This window comes from Hylobates moloch, unplaced genomic scaffold (assembly GCF_009828535.3).
Source record: "Hylobates moloch isolate HMO894 unplaced genomic scaffold, HMol_V3 SCAFFOLD_125, whole genome shotgun sequence".
Taxonomy (NCBI): domain Eukaryota; kingdom Metazoa; phylum Chordata; class Mammalia; order Primates; family Hylobatidae; genus Hylobates; species Hylobates moloch.
Genome location: NW_026652400.1, coordinates 38,194 through 56,607, shown reverse-complemented (window position 1 = coordinate 56,607; position 18,414 = coordinate 38,194). Strand labels below are relative to the sequence as shown.

Sequence of the window (18,414 nt, the reverse complement as noted above, 5' to 3'; positions counted from 1 at the left end):
GCGCGCACCTCCGGACTTGTGCACCCGCGGAAAAGGGTGCGCCGAGGGGGTAGGGTCGACGGGGTCGGGGGCGGGGTAGGGGCAGCCCTTTCCCAGGCGGTAGCGGGGACGGTGGTGCTGTTGCCCTGTTGCCCTTTTAAGCCGCGGCTTGACAGGGGCCGCGCCTCCTGTCGGTGGAGTCTGTTACAAAGGGAGCAGCCCCCCAGGCCGCCACACAGTCTCCCGCCAAGGCCTCGTGCCCCTTGCCATTTTCCAGCCGGGCTCCCAGGAGGGTCGAGGCGGCAGGGAGAGGCGGGTCTTGCGGCTCACAAGAGCTCGGCCAGGCGGCCCCGCGGGGTGGTCGCGGCCATGACAGCGGCTCCAGACCCTTCCACGCCCTTCCCGCCGGAGATGAGGGGAAGATGTCTGTGTCAAGATTCAAGGCCAAACTGAAGTTGCTGGCGTCTGTCTTCCACAAGAATCAGGAGGCTCAGCTGCGGCTCATGCTCCACTGCAACATGAGGTGAGGCGCCCGGCGGCGGCCTCGCGGGGCAGGACGAGGGCGGAGAGGGGGCGCCCAGAGTCCCGGGACCAAGGGGAACCTGCCCCGGAGAGGCTCCCCGCCCCTTTCTCCCGCAACTGGCCCGGCCCCGCCCCGGGACTGGGAGGCTTGGGTGGGAGGAGGCGGAGGGCGCGTCTGTCTCTCCGGCTCCTCGCATGGGGCTGTCTTGGGGGCTACTGGCCCCTCTCAGCCCCCGTCGCCGCGCCCCGAGGTGGGAGCCCGCGGTGGCGGGAGCCCTCTCGGGACCCGTGGTCGCCCTCAGTCAGCCGGCCTGCTCCGGGGACCGCGACAGGGCGGGGCATGGCGGCATTTGAGCCCAGGCAGGGAAGGGCAAAGGCCTTTAAGATTTTCGGTGTTCGAAACCAGCCTGGCTAACATGGTGAAACCCCATTTCTACTAAAAAATACAAAAATTAGTCCGGCGTGGTGGCAGGCGACTTAATCCCAGCTACTTGGGAGGCAGAGGCAGGAGAATCGTTTGAACCCGGGAGGCGGAGGTTGCAGTGAGCCGAGATTGCGCCACTGCACTCAAACCTGGGAGGTAAGAGAGAGACTTCTCTCAAAAAAAAAAAAAAAAGTTGTTTTTGTGTGTTTTTTTAGACAACGTCTCACTCTGTCGCCCAGGCTGGAGTGCAGTGGTGCAGTCTCGGCTCACTGCAGCCTACGTCTCTTATCTCTTGACAGTCCACGGGTTAAAGCTATTCTCCTGCCTCAGCCTCCGGAGTAGGTGGGATTACAGGCGCCCGCCACCACGCCTGGCTAACTTTTGTGTCTTTAGTAAAGGCGGGGGTTTCACCATGTTGGCCACGCTGGTCTCAAACTCCTGACCTCAAATGACCCACCTCTGTCTCCCGAAGTGCTGGGATTCCTTCAATCCAATCAAGTTGACACTGAGTATTAACCATGACAAGTGTCTTCAGAATTGTCATTCTTTTCTGCTGTGGCCTCCCTCTCCTGGTTTGCAGACCCATGCTCCTCCTGTGGCACGAGGATGGGGAGGTGCTGGCAGGAGAGCTTTCTAGCTCCTGAGTTAAAAGGCAGAGATGGAGTCTGTTTTAAGATTTTGTTGCTGTGTTGAGTTATATTAAAAAACATTTGTCTTTTCTCTCTGGTTTTCACACTCATAGTAAGAGGCCATCAAGATAGGCTTCCTATATGGGAGGGTGATTCTTACCAACCGTAGTTGGGACAAGTACGGTAAAGAATGTTAGATTCTTCTGGAAAAAAGTGGCCCATCCATTGTTTGGATTGGGTTTATGGCTTTCTCAAACCCAGCAGTCTAATTCCATCTGCTTTGTGTCTTCTGGCATGTCCCTGTAGTTTTGGTTCACTAAGGGTATTCTCCTTGTATCTGTTATTTTTCTGCTGCTGCGGCAGACTTACTCTTTTTAGTAAAATACTGTCATTTTGGTGGGGTTTTGGAAAGAGGACCAGGCCACATCTTGAAATGAAATTCATCTTAGGATTTTACAACTCTAACTCACTTTTTGTTTTGTTTAAATTACCCTTTTTGAAGGGTGGGGGCTCAGCTTTATCATTTGCAAAATGAAGGATAGTAACTGGGCTGATGGTTACAGACGTGGATGCATGTCAGAATCACCTCAGAGAGCTTTTTAAAAACAGATTCTCCCCAGCACTTTGGGAGGCCGAGGTGGGCAGATCATGAGGTCAAGAGATCGAGACCATCCTGGCCAACATGGTGAAACCCTGTCTCTACTAAAACTACAAAAATTAGCTGGGTATGGTGGCACACGCCTATAGTCCCAGCTACTTGGGAGGCTGAGGCAGGAGAATCGCTTGAACCCAGGAGGCGGAGGTGGCAGTGAGCTGAAATCGTGCCACTGCACTCCAGCCTGGCAACAGAGCAAGACTCTGTCTCAAAAAAACAAAAACAAAAACAGATTCTCTGGGTATGCTTTGAAATGAGCATTTCAAAAATGCTCTTTCAATCACTGATGCAACCAAAGTCTTTGGGACTTTTAGGCTAAGTATATATTCTTTAGATACCCAGAATAGTTTAATTTGCAATATAACAATTTAGGGAAATGAAGAAAGGGTGAATTACATTTTGGAAGCTGCTGCTTGCTTCCTTTTCCCATTTAGTTTTTAGAAAACAAAGAATGTCTAAAGAGATGCAGATTTAAAGGAAATATAAGTTAATTCTGCATGAGTGTGTTTATCTACATGGCTTTCTCCAGCTGACTAATCCAGAAGAGTTCTAACACCCTCTGTGATCATGGGTTTGTTTTTCTTAAGAATTACTCCATCAGAGTATCTAAGAACAGACGCTTAGAAACTGCTGAGACCTTTGTTGGTCTTACTTGATCTGTGGATCCTAGTTTCTTGATCTTCTACATATTCTGGGTTTTAACCAGTACTGGCCTTCATGGTTAAAGATGCATTTATATACTGTGCCCAGGCCAGGAAGCTTATCTTTTGAACTTTGCCCAAACTGGGTATGAAGGCCCTTCCTAAAATCCCATTAAATTCATTTCTAAACTTCATCATTGTAAATTGTGTCAGTTGGTAAATTCTGTCTTGTAGGGAGGTATTTTGTGGTAAATAACATGTTTTTAAAACTAAAATTTGCCTTTTATTAAGGTGGTAATCATTTCATAATTCTTAGTTTTGTCAAGTGTCTATAAATAACACATCTGATCTTTTAAAATGTAAGGCAATTGAATTTATGTAATGATTCAGGCTTTTCAAAGTTAAAAAGGTAGCTATTTTAAGGAATGGATAGTTTGTGATATTTATTTTAAACAAAATAAGCCATTGATCTTATACACATAGCCATGTAAGTAAAATGTTTTCTGATTTTAAATTAGATTATGTTTTAACATTTTTTCGGTTTTGCTTTGTATTTGACTGATTGCTTTTCTTTATTCCTAATTCTTTTATTCTTTGTTCCATTTTCAAAAGCTGATAACTGTTGTTTGTCAAATCAAAGTTGGATTTAAAAATAAACATTTAATTTTAATAAGCTCTCTGGTAGTGGCACTGCAGTGACAGATGGTTGAGAATTTGTCCCTAAAGCTATGGCACCGGTCTTCTAATGGACTCACCCTGTATTCAGCCTATGTAGCCCTGGCAGATTCTTTCTCTATTTCAGATGGGACAACAGAAGAAGTGACTTCAGAGGAAGAAGAAGAAGAGGAGATGGCTGAAGTAGGTATTTTATATAAGAATGACATTTCATAAATGTCATTTTTGATTTGAGGAATTCTCTAAATCTGCTTTGTAAACTACTATTAATGTGGAATAATTGAAAGCACATTGTATTTGGAATGGAATGTAATTTCTCGCCTCTGGCTTTACCTCTAACTGATGATACACCTTTGAGAAAATTGCTTTATCTGAATTCTTTGGATTTGATTTTCTGGAAAACAAAAGCTCTTAACTTTTAGCACCAAAGTTGTACTTATATTTAATACTAATCAGTCCTTAACCTGTATTTGGTTATTTTTAGGAAAAGGAACTACTAAGTTTAAAAAATGTTATGTTTGCATAAAAGGAGAATTTGAGAACATGTTAGGGACTACTCACCAGAACTAGTGACACTGTCTCTTGTTGAAAAATCATCAAGGAATTTTCTCTTGGTCTGTTTTACACTGCTATGCTGCTATAACAGAATACCAGAGACTCGGTAATTTATAAAGAACAGACATTTATTTTCTGACAGTTCTGGAGACTGGGAAGTCCAAGATGAAAATGCCACCATTTGGTGTCTGAGGGCCTTCTTGTTGCATCCTCACAGGGTAGCAGGCAGAAGGGCAGCAGAGCAAGCTAGTCCGATGTGCGAAGCCTCATTCATCAGGGCCTTAATCCCATTAAGGAGGAAGGAGCCCTCATGGCCTAATCACCTCCTAAAGGTCCTGCCTTTTAATATCATCACATTGGCAACACCTGAATTTTGGAGGCAACACATTCAAATGGTAGCCAATTTAGTAGAGCACATTCCAAAGACATTGAGCCTAGGCCAGTTGTCAGTCATGGATATAATTTTAGACATTTTCAGGCTCTGAAGCTTTGCATTTAAATTCAAACTTCGGAAAAAGATCTGTGTCTCTGCATTGACCAAATAGAAGGTATGTGAATGTTATGGTCTTGATTGTTTTACAAGATTTTTTCTGTTTGGGGTCTTATAATTAATTTAGGCTTTCATTTTCTTGATTTGGAAATTATTAATCTAAAATATGCTTTACAGTGCTTCAGAACTAAAGAAGTAGTGTTGTAGGCTTGTTTTTGTTTGGTTTTTTTTGAGACAGGGTCTCACTGTCACCCAGGCTGGAGTGCAGTAGCGTGGTAACGGCTCACTGCAACCTTGAACTCCCGGGTTCAAGCAATCCTCCAGAGTAGCTGGGACTACAGGTGGGTGCCCCATGTCTAGCTAATTTTTTAAGTTTTCTGTAGAGTTTGAGTCTTGCTCTGTTGCCCAGGCTGGTCTTGAACTCCTGGCCTCAAGTGATCCTCTGGTGCAGGCTTTCTGCAGTTGCTCCTTCCTTTGCCCTTTTAGACCCAGAGGTTGTAACTATAACCCCAACGTCACCCTTCAGGATACTGTATTATCCATCCCTGTGATTTTCCCACCCTAGGCCATACTTGGGTAAAAGTCTTTTTATTATTCTCAAATAATTTAAATTGCTTGTTCCATCTATTTCCTACTGGTACTCTGAAAAATACAAATGCCTGTAACCCCAGCACTTTGGGAGGCCAAGGCGGGCAGATCACAAGGTCAAGAGATCGAGACCATCCTGGCCTACATGGTGAAACCCTGTCGCTACTAAAAATACAAAAATTAGCTGGGCACCAGGCCGGGTGTGGTGGCTCACGCCTGTAATCCTGGCACTTTGGGAGGCCGAGGCGGGTGGATCATGAGGTCAGGGGTTCCAAGACCAGCCTGGCCAAGATGGTGAAATCTCATCTCTACTAAAAATACAAAAAATTAGCTGGGTGTGGTGGTGGGCGCCTGTAATCCCAGCAACTCGGGGGGCTGAGGCGGAGAATTGCTTGAACCTGGGAGGCGGAGGTTGCAGTGAGCTGAGATCGCGCCACTACACTCCAGCCTGGGTGACAGAGCAAGACTCCATCTCAAAAAAAAAAAAAGGTGGCATCTGCTTGTAGTCCCAACTACTCGGGAGGCTGAGGCAGGAGAATCTCTTGAACCCAGGAGGCGGAGGTTGCATTGAGCTGAGATTGTGCCACCACACTCCAGCTTGGCAACAGAGCAAGACTCTGTCTCAAAAATAAATAAATATATTAATTAATTAATAAACATAAACAACATGTAATAGGTTTAATAAGGCCAAAAGTGGTTCCTTTCAAAATTTGAATGTAACATACCGACACTGACATAAGACATATTAGACATTAATAATCCAATGGCTAATAAGAAAATACATTTTTTTTTTTTAGATGGAGTCTCACTTTGTGGCCCAGACTGGAGTGTGCAGTGGCGTGATCTTGGCTCACTGCAACCTCCACTTCCCAGGTTCAGCCAATCCTCCCCTCTCAGCCTCCCAAGTAGCTAGGATTACAGGCATGCACCATCATCCCTGACTAATTTGTTTTGTATTTTTAGTAGAGATGAGGTTTCACCGTGTTGCCCAGGCTGGTCTTGAACCCCTGACCTCAGGTGATCCACCCTCCTTGGTCTCCAAAAGTGCTCGGATTACAGGCATGAGCCACCATGCCAGGCCTAGAAAATACATTTTTAAATTACAAATATTACTTCTGCAATATCTCCAGACCTAGAGGCTTCTACCAGTAAATTTTACTAAATATATAAGAAAGAATAATACCAATCTTATTACTTATGAAATTGATAAATACCATTGAGTATGACTGAGGAAAAAGGGGCAAGGACACAACCAATGACAGAAATAATACATATGCATGCATGTGTCTTTATAATAGAATGATTTATATTCCTTTAAGTATATACCCAGTAATGGGATTGCAGGGTCAAATGCTATTTCTGTCTTTAGGCTGTGGAGGAATTGCCACACTGTCTTCCACAATGGATGAACTAATTTACACTCCCACCAACAGGGTATAAGCATCCCTTTTTCTTCACAACTTCGCCAGCATCTGTTATTTTTTGACTTTTTAGTAATAGCCATTCTGGTTGGTGTAAGATGGTATCTCATTGTGGTCTTGATTTGTATTTCTCTAATTATCATGAACAGACAGTTTTGAAATTTTTACAATCTTATGAAGACAAATTAATACAGAATTTTCTGAGCTGGGGTACAAATGGCTTTTCTGGGGCAAGATTATAGAGATAAAATGAGATTGGGAGAAACTGAGCTACATTATTGTCAAATTTAGCTTGCTGGGAGTGAAAAAAAAACCAACAAAACTGAAGTCTTGCACTTATTAATAACTATTTCTGGCTTCCTTTCCTCTGCTAAACATGGATTGTCAGATTTCTGTCTGGGAGTTGTCCTCATCCACTACTAGAGTCAGTCAGTGGCCCTGCACTGTATTCCCTGGCAATGATTTTGCAATGAGTTTCGTTCAGGTTCTTAACACTTGAAGATAATGTCAACATTCTTCCTTAACTTCTCTCTGCTTCCAATGTCTTCTATTTCTAATCCGCCCTGCACACAGAACAGTTTATCCTTCTTAAATACAGAAACTACTCTCAATTGTCTACAGGATAAAGTACGACCCTTTTAAACTTTACCAAACTAAGAAAAATTTCCCGGGAGAAGCGGCGTCGGCGGCTGGAGCAGAGGCAGCAGCCGGAGGAGCAGCGGAGGCGGTTGGGAGTGATGGTGAAGATGGCCGCGGCGGCCGCCGCTACTATGGCGGCGGCCATGAGGGCGGCCGGGCCACTAAGCGGCTCAGGACTGACAATGCGGGCGACCAGCACGGAGGCAGCGGCTGTGGCGGTGGAGGAGGCGGGGCGGCGGAAGGCGGGCGGCGGAAGGCGGGCGGCGGCGGCGGCGGCGGCGGCGGCGGCGGCGGGGAGAACTACGATGACCCGCACTAAACCCCTGCCTCCGCAGTTGTCCACATCAGGGGCCTGATGGACGGTGTAGTGGAAGCTGACCTTGTGGAGGCCTTGCAGGAGTTTGGACCCATCAGCTATGTGGTAGTAATGCCTAAAAAGAAACAAGCACTGGTGGAGTTTGAAGATGTGTTGGGTGCTTGCAACGCAGTGAACTATGCAGCCGACAACCAAATATACATTGCCGGTCACCCAGCTTTTGTCAACTACTCTACCAGCCAGAAGATCTCCCGCCCCGGGGACTCGGATGACTCCCGGAGAGTGAACAGTGTGCTTCTCTTTACCATCCTGAACCCCATTTATTCGATCACCACGGATGTTCTTTACACTATCTGTAATCCTTGTGGCCTTGTCCAGAGAATTGTCATTTTCAGGAAGAATGGGGTTCAGGCGATGGTGGAATTTGACTCTGTTCAAAGTGCCCAGCAGGCCAAGGCCTCTCTCAATGGGGCTGATATCTCTTCTGGCTCTTGTGCTCTGAAGATGGAATACGCAAACCCTAAACGCTTGAATGTGTTCAAGAATGATCAGGATACTTGGGACTACACAAACCCCAAGCTCAGTGGACAAGGTGACCCTGGCAGCAACCCCAACAAACGCCAGAGGTAGCCCCCTCTCCTGGGAGATCACCCTGCGGAATATGGAGGGCCCCACGGTGGGTACCACAGCCATTACCATGATGAGGACTATGGCCCCCCGCCCCCCACCTCACTACGAAGGGAGAAGGATGGATCCACCAGTGGGGGGTTACCGTCGGGGCCCAAGTCGCTACGGCCCCCCGTATAGGCACCCCCCACCCTCTCCACCACCACCCGAGTATGGCCCTCACGCCGACAGCCCTGTGCTTATGGTCTATGGCTTGGATCAATCTAAGATGAACTGTGACCGAGTCTTCAATGTCTTCTGCTTGTATGGCAATGGGGAGAAGGTGGAATTCATGAAAAGCAGGCCGGGGGCCGCCATGGTGGAGATGGCTGATGGCTACGCTATGGACCGGGCCATTACCCACCTCAACAACAACTTCATGTTTGGGCAGAAGCTGAATGTCTGTGTCTCCAAGCAGCCAGCCATCATGCCCGGTCAGTCATACGAGTTGGAAGACGGGTCTTGCAGTTACAAAGACTTAGTGAATCCCGGAACAATCGGTTCTCCACCCCAGAGCAGGCAGCCAAGAACCGCATCCAGCACCCCAGCAACGTGCTGCACTTCTTCAACGCCCCGCTGGAGGTGACCGAGGAGAACTTCTTTGAGATCTGCGATGAGCTGGGAGTGAAGCGGCCATCTTCTGTGAAAGTATTCTCAGGCAAAAGTGAGCGCAGCTCCTCTGGACTGCTGGAGTGGGAATCCAAGAGCGATGCCCTGGAGACTCTGGGCTTCCTGAACCATTGCCAGATGAAAAACCCAATGGTCCATACCCTTACACTCTGAAGTTGTGTTTCTCCACCGCTCAGCACGCCTTCTAATTAGGTGCCTAGGAAGAGTCCCATCTGAGCAGTAAGACATTTCTCTTTCCTTTACGCCATTTTTTTTTTGTTTTTGTTATTTGCAAAAGATCTTGTATTCCTTTTTTTTTTTTTTTTTTTTTTTTTAAATGCTAGGTTCGTAGAGGCTTAACCTTAATGGAAACGCTGGAAGTCTGCAGGGGGAGGGAGAGGGGAACTGATATCTCCCAAGACTAACCTTAACTTTTAAAAAATTACTGTACGTGTGATTTTTTTTTTCCCGTTCATACATTTGTGCTGCCCATGTACTCTTGGCACATTTCAATAAAATTGTTTGTAAAATAAACACAGCACTTGCTGGGAAAAAAAAAAAAGAAAAATAATTTCCCATATTTGTTGTCTCAAAGATACTAGAATATACTGATTTATAGCTACTTATTTTTCCCAAACCGATTAGCCCACTATGAATAACCTCCACAGTCTCTTTTTGTTGTTGTTGTTATCTGTCTGAATTCTGCCCATTTAAGGTAAACTTATGTCTATAATTACTCCTGCTCAAGAACTTCTAGAGCCTTCTAACATCTGGTAACCAATTCCGTCTTTGAAGTACCTACTACCATGATTTCAGTTTTCTTGACTGTATCCTAACAGAAAAAAATAGTAAAAAGGGGTCATAAATGCAGAATAAAAGCTGGAAAGATAGAATGATTAATATTCACTAATTTTAGAGTAATAGATGGATAGTTTTATTGCAATTGGAAGTGTGGAGGATTTCTGTGAATTAGTGTACTTTTTTTATACTTTAAGTTCTAGGGTACATGTCCACAAAGTGCAGGTTTGTTACATATGTATACATGTGCCATGTTGGTGTGCTGCACCCATTAACTTGTCATTTACATTAGGTATATCTCCTAATGCTATCCCTCCTCCCTCCCCCCACCCCCACAACAGGCCCCTGTGATGTTCCCCTTCCTGTGTCCATGTGTTCTCATTATTCAGTTCCCACCTGTGAGTGAGAACACGCGGTGTTTGGTTTTTTGTCCTTGTGATAGTTTGCTGAGAATGATGGTTTCCAGCTTCATCCATGTCCCTACAAAGGACATGAACTCATCCTTTTTATGGCTGCATAGTATTCCATGGTGTATGTGTGCCACATTTTCTTCTTCTTCTTTTTTTTTTTTTAACCTAATTTCACAATTTATTATAAAACTACCATAAAAGCCTGATGGGATTTTGATTTGTATTGTGTATATATCAATTTCAGGAGAAATGATACCTTACAATCCAGCAATATGTTCTATACCTGCATTTATCTATACCTTTTATATATATATATATATATTTTTTTATTATACTTTAAGTTCCAGGGTACATGTGCACAACGTGCAAGTTTGTTACGTATGTATACATGTGCCATGTTGGTGTGCTGCACCCATTAACTCGTCATTTACATTAGGTATATCTCCTAATGCTATCCCTCCCCCCTCCCCTCACCCCACAGCAGGCCCCGGTGTGTGATGTTCCCCTTCCTGTGTCCAAGTGTTCTCATTGTTCAATTCCCACCTATGGGTGAGAACATGCGGTGTTTGGTTTTTTGTCCTTGCGATAGTTTGCTGAGGGTGATGGTTTCCAGCTTCATCCATGTCCCTACAAAGGACATGAACTCATCATTTTTTATGGCTGCATAGTATTCCATGATGTATATGTGCCACATTTTCTTAATCCAGTCTATCATTGATGGACATTTGGGTTGGTTTCAAGTCCTTGCTATTGTGAATAGTGCCGCAATAAACATACATGTGCATGTGTCTTTATAGCAGCATGATTTATAATCCTTTGCGTATATACCCAGTAATGGGATGGCTGGGTTAAATGGTATTTCTAGTTCTAGATCCTTGAGGAATAGCCACACTGTCTTCCACAATGGTTGAACTAGTTTACAGTCCCACCAACAGTGTAAAAGTGTTCCTATTTCTCTACATCCTCTCCAGCACCTGTTGTTTCCTGACTTTTTAATGATCGCCATTCTAACTGGTGTGAGATGGTATCTCATTGTGGTTCTGATTTGCATTTCTCTGATGGCCGGTGATGATGAGCATTTTTTCGTGTGTCTGTTGGCTGCATAAATGTCTTCTTTTGAGAAGTGTCTGTTCATATCCTTGATGGGGTTGTTTGTTTTTTCTTGTAAGTTTGTTTGAGTTCTTTGTAAATTCTGGATATTAGCCCTTTGTCAGATGAGTAGATTGCAAAAATTTTCTCCCATTCTGTAGGTTGCCTGTTCACTCTGTAGGTTGCCTGTTCACTCTGATGGTAGTTTCTTTTGCTGTGCAGAAGCTCTTCAGTTTAATTAGATCCCATTTGTCTATTTTGGCTTTTGTTGCCATTGCTTTTGGTGTTTTAGACATGAAGTCCTTGCCCATGCCTATGTCCTGAATGGTATTGCCTAGATTTTTTTCTAGGGTTTTTATGGTTTTAGGTCTAACATTTAAGTCTTTAATCGATCTCGAATTAATTTTTGTATAAGATGTAAGGAAGGGATCCAGTTTCAGCTTTCTACAGATGGCTAGCCAGTTTTCCCAGCACCATTTATTAAATAGGGAATCCTTTCCCCCTTTCTTGTTTTTGTCAGGTTTGTCAAAGATCAGATGGTTGTAGATGTGTGGTATTATTTCTGAGGGCTCTGTTCTGTTCTATTGGTCTATATCTCTGTTGTGGTACCAGTACCATGCTGTTTTGGTTACTGTAGCCTTGTAGTATAGTTTGAAGTCAGGTAGCATGATGCCTCCAGCTTTGTTCTTTTTGCTTAGGATTTTCTTGGCAATGCAGGCTGATTTTTGGCTCCATATGAACTTTAAAATAGTTTTTTCCAATTCTGTGAAGAAAGTCATTGGTAGCTTGATGGGGATGGCATTGAATCTATAAATTACCTTGGGCAATATGGCCATTTTCACGATATCGATTCTTCCTATCCATGAGCATGGAATGTTCTTCCATTTGTTTGTATCCTCTTTTATTTCGTTGAGCAGTGGTTTGTAGTTCTCCTTGAAGAGGTCCTTCACATCCCTTGTAAGCTGGATTCCTAGGTATTTTATTCTCTTTGAAGCAATTGTGAATGGAGTCCACTCATGATTTGCCTCTCTGTTTGTCTGTTATTGGTGTATAAGAATGCTTGTGATTTTTGCACATTGATTTTGTATCCTGAGACTTTGCTGAAGTTGCTTATCAACTTGAGGAGATTTTGGACTGAGATGATGGGGTTTTCTAAATATACAGTCATGTCATCTGCAAGCAGGGACAATTTGACTTCCTCTTTTCCTAATTGAATACCCTTTCTTTCTTTCTCCTGCCTGATTGCCCTGTCCAGAACTTCCAACACTATGTTGAATAGGAGTGGTGAGGGAGGGCATCCCTGTCTTGTGCCAGTTTTCAAAGGGAATGCTTCCAGTTTTTGCTCATTCAGTATAATATTGGCTGTGGATTTGTCATAAATAGCTCTTATTATTTTGAGATACGTCCCATCAATACCTAATTTATTGAGAGTTTTTAGCATGAAGAGCTGTTGAATTTTGTCAAAGGCCTTTTCTGCATCTATTGAGATAATCATGTGGTTTTTGTCTTTGATTCTGTTTATATGTTGGATTACGTTTATTGATTTGCATGTGTTGAACCAGCCTTGCATCCCAGGGATGAAGCCCACTTGATCATGGTGTGTAAGCTTTTTGATGTGTCGCTGGATTTGGTTTGCCAGTGTTTTATTGAGGATTTTTGCATCAATGTTCATCAAGGATATTGGTCTAACATTCTCGTTTTTTGTTGTGTCTCTGCCAGGCTTTGGTATCAGAATGATGCTGGCCTCATAAAATGATTTAGGGAGGATTCCCTCTTTTTCTATCGATTGGAATAGTTTCAGAAGGAGTAGTACCAGCTCCTCCTTGTACCTCTTGTAGAATTCGGCTGTGAATCCTTCTGGTCCTGTACTTTTTTTGGTTGGTAGGCTGTTAACTATTGCCTCAATTTCAGAGTACGTTATTGGTCTATTCAGGGATTCAACTTCTTGGTTTAGTCTTGGGAGGGTGTATGTGTCCAGGAATTTATCTATTTCTTCTAGATTTTCTAGTTTATTTGCGTAGAGGTGTTTATAATATTCTCTGATGGTAGTTTGTATTTCTGTGGGATTGGTGGTGATATCCCCTTTATCATTTTTTTATTGCATCTATTTGATTCTTCTCTCTTTTCTTCTCTATTAGTATACTTTTAAAGCATTATTTCAGTGAATCCATGGCTGAGCACCTACTCTAATCTAGGTGCTGCCATCGGCCATAACAAGAAAAGAATAAACCATGGATTACAAGGCCTTCCCTTCAAGGCTGGTCTTGTTTATTTCTGAATGTCTTTACAGAGAACTCAGTTCTGATTTTGCAGAGTTTTATGTTACATGCATAGGATAGAAAATAGTGACTAGGGAAGCTCTGAGATTTCTATCATGTCTGTTGAATTAATAATACTATTTTTTCAACTTTCTTACTGCTTTCATCTTAGGATCTACAGTACTCTGAAATACTAGTCAAATCTCAGAATACCCCTATACTATGCTTATGGGTGATCTTTTTCTGAGATTTATTAAGGGGTAAATTTGATGGATGGTAGACTGCCAAGCAAGTTCCCTGGAAGATGCAGATCAGACCAAGGAGCAGCCTTTTTGCCACAACAGGTAGTCATGTTACTGCTTCAGGACTGCAAGATGGAATAAATGAAAATGTGTTCATGTATGTGGCCTTAAAAATGTCACACAGAATTTGAAAACCGAGAGCTTATCCTTAGAAAAAGAAAAAGGCTAAAAGCTGCTAGACACGAAATAGGACTGGACACTTGAAGAACAGGCTGATATCTTCTTAAATGCTGGGCAGACTTTAAAAATATTCTGTGGTCTGTTTTTGCAAACTACACCCTATATACTCTTCTTAGTAACATCCCCACATGGAAATAACCATCAGTCTCAGATGGAAAGAATGAGAAATCATCTAAATAGAGATGCAGAAAAGATTTAGCAGGATGAAAAGAACTGAACAGCACGGAGAGATGGGTGATATATAGTTCTGGAATTATACATTCAAAACATAAGCTGGTGAGACATTTAGAGAAAGCACTTTTGCACGCATTTGTCTTCAGCCCTCTGCCAAGAAAGTCCTCTAGCCCATGAATAAAAGCAATGTTTCAGGACAACCAAGGGTTCTTTGAATCATCTCCTGTGTTCCTGTGGGACTTCCCTAGCCTTTGGATCCCTCGCATTGCTCACTGCTCTGTGTCTCAAGCCTCATCTCCTTGACATCCATATGGATTAGCTTTCTGGCTCCCAATTTAGCTCCATTTCCTTGATTCTGACAACTTTACAGATAGGTCTGCTGCCATTTACATTCCACATGGCTCCTCACACGTGTACAACATCCATTTAATACATTTCATTATAATGCTGAAATTCAGTGAGTTCCAACCATATGCTAAGGACTGTGCTAGGTGCTGGAAATCTGTAGTGAGCAACACACTGATTTTTAGAAGTGTATGTGTTGAGGAGAGGGGCTAAAATATTAAAAATTATTTAAACAAAAATTATTGATATAAATGTCATGTAGAAAAACATAGAATATGTGATGGCAAATAACAAAGCTCCTTGTCTAGGGCTTCAGGTACATTGTCCCAGAGGTGTCACCTCTAGACTAAAGCCTATGGCTATCGAATATGAGGGGACATGGGGTGGAATAGAATGGTGAGGACTCCTGGGTATGTGCCTTGTGTGAAATTCTGAGTTAGGAAGGATCTGTTCTCTCTGAGGAATGAGTGTAGGCTAATGCCACTGGAGCAGATTAAGCATGAGGTAGGAAGGCTTCGTCTTGCTTTCCAAGAGAACAAATGCCTGGATAGCAGAAAGGAAAATGAAGGAAAGGAAATGGATTCAACTGCTGATTGGGACCTGGGGACAATTAGGTTGAGGGTGTGAGGAAAGTGAGGTGGCCAGCATGGCTCCATGTTTCTAGATAAAGAAAGGCCATCTGGGCAGCATCTGCCTGATGTTGGCCAAGCCTATGATATACAGCAAACAGGTGCCCAGTTTCATCTGTCAAGAGTAATATAAATGTAGCAACACTGTTCCCCTTACCACATATTTGTGAAAGTAAGAGTGTGTGTGTGTGTGTGTGTGTGTGTGTATGTGTGTGTGTAAGGTGTGGAAGTCAAGAAAAGGCTGCTATCATGCTCTCTGGGTAGTTTTTGAGAGAGGAGGAAAGACCCAGGAAATAAAATGTAAGTGAGATACATAATCATGGTGAAATTTAAAAATGGAGTAGGAAGTAACCATGAATTAGATCCTTAAGGCAGAATGTTCTGGAAGAACATGGAGGGGATAAACAGCTTAGCTGAGTTCTTGATTACATACAGAAGTGAAACCCTTGCATATATACAAAATTATATTAATATAAGAAGTCTTTGGTATGACTAAAGTCAAGACATTAAACTTACTGAGCATATATGGAGTCATTATTTGAAATTTTTGTATATTCAAATTATAGTTTTATTATTTTTCTGGATATAGTTTTATTAAAATGAAGACAAACTTAAAACGTGGGAATATTGCCTGGAAAGTAGAATCAAATATGCAATAAATTTCTAGAAATTAACAAATTGTTTCATTTACACTATAAGCAATTATTGATGTATAACCATGAATCTTTTCATTTGTTTTCTGATCTTATAAACACTTCAAATAATATTTATTTTTAAACTTTTTAATTGATTCAAAATTCACCTCAATAATTATAACAATTTTTGGATAAAGTTTATTTAATCATTATTATTATCAAAAATGTAAAAAATCCAACTATATAAGGTTAAACCTTTATGGAAGACCACAAACTTATTCAAGCATACTTTTGCTTTGTCAAAAGTATTTATCTCTTAATGTCAAACAAAAGATTATAGAGCTAAGTAGTACTTTTCTATGAAAAGAAAAATAACAATGACGACAATGAAAATAAAAATCAGGACTTAAGCTAAGAAAGAATGGAAAACCTTAAGGAATATAATAGTGACAGGCAATTTTAGCATTAATTATGTAATCTCTTATTTAAAGTTAAACACAGCTATGAAAAAACTGAAACATTTTCTCGTTAAATGTGATATGCCAGCTGAATAGTGAGAAGGTTTGGCTTCTAAATAGCTTAAACTTAGCCTGGAAATGCAGATTGTTCGTATGTTCTCTGCCCTCCAAAATTGTGGTAATGAAATCTTTTAGTCTTCCCATTTCTGTTATACATAAATATGATAAAACAAGAACATGAAAATATGTTTTCATTGCCTTAGGATGATGCATTTGAACTCAGAGTCTTCATATAATCATCATATTATCAGAACTTCTACAATGACAGTAGTCAATACTGAGAGCAAAAGGAATCCTAAAATTCTTCCATAACAAAATGTATTATTAGCAAAGATTTATTTAACAGTTTCAAAGTATTTTATAGTCTAAAAATCACATACATTCACACATATGTATTACTTGAATAAATGCCTAAGAAAATGAACCCAAAGTTTAAAGAAAACACATTTTTAAATTTTAAAGCAAAGATCATTTATGGCTCTAACTAAAATGTTATCTTAAGTGTGTCTACGATTCATAGGCAAAGCAGACATTATTCCTGACGGATTTTATTTCTTGACAATTTTTGCTCACTTGAAATCCCTAGAAAATATGCCCACCAGGTTAACAACAATTTTAGAATAACTTATGAACTGGCATTTAGGTAAAGTTTCTGAATATTCATTGTTGAGCTACATCCTGCTCCACACATAAATTATGATATAAATTGTTCTAAATGTAATATATATTATTGTTACATGTGATCAAGTGTCACACATGTCCCCAAATGCCTGTTCACCTCATCCGCATGGCTGAATGGCAGAAGTTTTAGAGCAACTACCCCAAAACAGCAATGTCAGCCATCTTCTCCAATCTTCCCTACACTTCTCGCAGCTCTCTCATAGATGACAATATGCCCTTCACCAAGATCTATCCTTTCTTAATTATATGGAAAACCTCAATTTCATAACCCATGAACAGAAGGGGGGAAAACCTCTCATTCTTTTACTTTCTACAGTGCCAAATATACTGTTTGGTTTTTCACTTTCTGCCTCTCTGACCCTGTTTTCCTATGTCTTTTTCTTTCTCTTCTCTCTTTTTTAGTGATCAGGTAATTACCTCTGGTCCATACTATGGCCTCTTTTCCGTAGTGTTACTTTCCAAGTGCTCTCTGCATTATCAATTCCTCTCCCTCTCTAGATTACACAAATTCTGTATTTTTTAGTAGCTTCATTTTGGAAACACCAACAGTGGCATTTTTATGAACACAGTACATTTCCATACACACACAGACACACACATGCACACACACACACATACACACACTGCTGTTAAAGACCTTGAAACCCAGAAGATTCTAAAAAAGTAGATCAGAGATGTACTTTCTTTCAACAAATTCAAATTTTGAACAAAAATACCTTTTTGTGAATACTTTGTAAATGTATACCCTCATCTATTGAAAATTATGCATAACGTTTCCAATTGTGTTGAAATGCTTCAGTGTAGGGTAGCATTTTTTCCCATTTTCAGTTAAGAACTGAATAGAACCCAGTGCCGAGAAGGAGTGACAAATGAGATCCCTTCCTGAAGCAACTACGAGGGGAATATAAGGTCCACAATAGAGCTCTTTTTTGAAATATGATTAACCATTGAATTACACTAATCTTTTTGTAAAACCCTGCATTATGGTAGCATGTGCAGTATTGGAGATTTAAGAAATATATGAAGTTATTCTATACACTTGGAGTTTTTAGTCCAAATGTCAAATGATAAATTATAAATGCTGAACACCAATGTTCTCCCTCCAAATTGCATTAAAAGTGCTCTGCAGCATAGCAAATGGAAATTTTAATTCACTAGTCCACTTACAACTTCAAGTTAATCTTCTTATAAAATTGTCTGTCTTGGATGGCGAACATCACACACCAGGGCCTGTCGTGGGGTTGGGGAAGGGGAAGGGATAGCATTAGGAGATATACCTAATGTAAATGATGAGTTAATGAGTGCAGCACACCAACATGGCACACGTATACATATGCAACAAACCTGCACGTTGTGCACATGTACCCTAGAACTTAAAGTATAATAAAATAAGTAAATAAAAATATATTATTTACAACATCATAAAAATAAAATACCTACAAATAGAAAAAAATTGTCTGTCTTACAAAGTATATTTACACATCAATTTACTAAACTGAAATTAGAATATTTTTAAGAATTAATATATGTATAAAAATATTGATTATGTATAATTAGCATTTTTATTATTGATAGCATTTTTTAAA

At 41.5% G+C, this 18,414-nt stretch overlaps 1 long non-coding RNA gene and 1 pseudogene across 1 annotated transcript; both read left to right on the top strand.

Moving 5' to 3' along the window:
* Nucleotides 1-387: 387 nt before the first annotated feature.
* LOC131382594 (uncharacterized) lies at nucleotides 388-7,303 on the top strand. The gene is made up of 3 exons (XR_009212159.1): nucleotides 388-502; nucleotides 3,653-3,708; nucleotides 7,201-7,303. It is a non-coding gene; the product is annotated as an uncharacterized LOC131382594 (long non-coding RNA).
* Nucleotides 7,304-7,495: 192 nt separating this feature from the next.
* LOC116464019 (heterogeneous nuclear ribonucleoprotein L-like) lies at nucleotides 7,496-9,420 on the top strand (annotated as a pseudogene).
* Nucleotides 9,421-18,414: the final 8,994 nt, after the last annotated feature.